Source organism: Callorhinus ursinus, unplaced genomic scaffold, assembly GCF_003265705.2.
Source record: "Callorhinus ursinus isolate GAN/ISIS: 27379988/994484 unplaced genomic scaffold, GSC_fseal_2.0 scaffold32, whole genome shotgun sequence".
Lineage (NCBI taxonomy): Eukaryota > Metazoa > Chordata > Mammalia > Carnivora > Otariidae > Callorhinus > Callorhinus ursinus.
Window position 1 is genome coordinate 14,380,197 of NW_027397094.1, and position 2,243 is coordinate 14,382,439.

The window sequence follows — 2,243 nt, forward strand, 5'->3', positions numbered from 1 at the left end:
ATGTATGTTTAACTTGATGCTAAACAGTTCTCAGGGGTGGTTGTAGCTATTTACATCCCACCCACGGTGTATGAGAGGCCACTTGCTCCACACCTTGGCTGACGTTTGGTATTACCAGTCTGTTTCTATTTTAGCCATCCTGGTGTATGCAAATGGTAGTTCATTGTAGTTTAATTTGAATTCCCCCAACAACTAATAATTTTGAGCACTTTTTCTTGTACTTACTGGCCATTGATGTAGCTTCTTTTGTCTTTTAGAGACTTTGCTCTTTTAAGAATTAGGCTGTTTCTCACTCTGGAACACAGTATGGGGGTTCCTCAAAAAGTTGAAAATAGAGCTACCCTATGACCCAGCAATTGCACTGCTGGGTATTAACCCCAAAGATACAAATGTAGTGATCCGAAGGGGTATGTGCACCCCAGTGTTTATAGCAGCAATGTCCACAATAGCCAAACTATGGAAAGAGCCAAGATGTCTATCGACAGATGAATGGATAAAGAAGATGTGATATATATATATATATATATTATATACAATGGAATATTATGCAGCCATCAAAAAAACCCCGAAATCTTGCCATTTGTAATGACGTGGATGGAACTAGAGGGTATTATGCTAAGCTAAATAAGTCAATCAGAGAAAGATAAGTATCATATGATCTCATTGATATGAGGAATTCTTAATCTCAGGAAACAACTGAGGGTTGCTGGAGTGGTGGGGGCTGGGAGGGATGGGTGGCTGGGTGATAGACATTGGGGAGGGTATGTGCTATGGTGAACGCTGTGAATTGTGCAAGACTGTTGAATCACAGACCTGTACCTCTGAAACAAATAATACAATTTATGTTAAAAAAAAAAAAAAGAAGAAGATAGCAGGAGGGAAAGAATGAAGGGGGGGGAAATCGGAGGGGGAGATGAACCATGAGAGACGATGGACTCTGAGAAACAAACTGAGGGTTCTAGAGGGGAGGGGGTGGGAGGATGGGTTAGCCTGGTGATGGGTATTAAAGAGGGCACATTCCGCATGGAGCACTGGGTGTTATGCAGAAACAATGAATCATGGAACACTACATCAAAACTAATGATGTCCTGTATGGTGATTAACATAACAATAAAAATTTTTAAAAATGCAAGAAAAAAAAGAAGATGGTAAGAAGGGAAAAATGAAGGGGGCGGAAATCGGAGAGGGAGATGAACCATGAGAGACGATGGACTCTGAGAAACAAACTGAGGGTTCTAGAGGGGAGGGGGGTGGGGGGATGGGTTAGCCTGGTGATGGGTATTAAAGAGGGCACGTTCCGCATGGAGCACTGGGTGTTATGCACAAACAATGAATCATGGAACACTACATCAAAACTAATGATGTCCTGTATGGTGATTAACATAACAATAAAAATTTTTTAAAATGCAAGAAAAAAAAGAAGATGGTAAGAAGGGAAAAATGAAGGGGGCGGAAATCGGAGGGGGAGATGAACCATGAGAGACGATGGACTCTGAGAAACAAACTGAGGGTTCTAGAGGGGAGGGGGTGGGGGGATGGGTTAGCCTGGTGATGGGTATTAAAGAGGGCACGTTCCGCATGGAGCACTGGGTGTTATACACAAACAATGAATCATGGAACACTACATCAAAAACTAACGATGTAATGTATGGTGATTAACATAACATAATTAAAAAAAAAAGAATTAGGCTGTTTGTCACTCGGAAAACAGTAGGGAGGTTCCTCAAAAAGTTGAAAATAGAGCTACCCTATGACTCAGCAATTGCACTACTTGGTATTTACCCCAAAGACACAAATGTAGTGATCCGAAGGGGTAAGTGCATCCCAATGTTTATAGCAGCAATGTCCACAATAGCTAAATTCTGGAAAGAGCCAAGATGTCTATCGACAGATGAACGGATAAAGAAGATGTGGTATATATAGTATATACAATGGAATATTATGCAGCCATCAAAAACCCCAAAATCTTGCCATTTGTAATGATGTGGATGGAACTAGAGGGTATTATGCTAAGCTAAATAAGTCAATCAGAGAAAGACATGTATCATATGACCTCACTGATATGAGGAATTCTTAATCTCAGGAAACAAACTGAGGGTTGCTGGAGTGGTGGGGGGTGGGAGGGGCGGGGTGGCTGGGTGATAGACATGGGGGAGGGCATGTGCTATGGTGAGCGCTGTGAATTATGTAAGACTGTTGAATCACAGACCTGTACCTCTGAAACAAATAATACATTATATGTT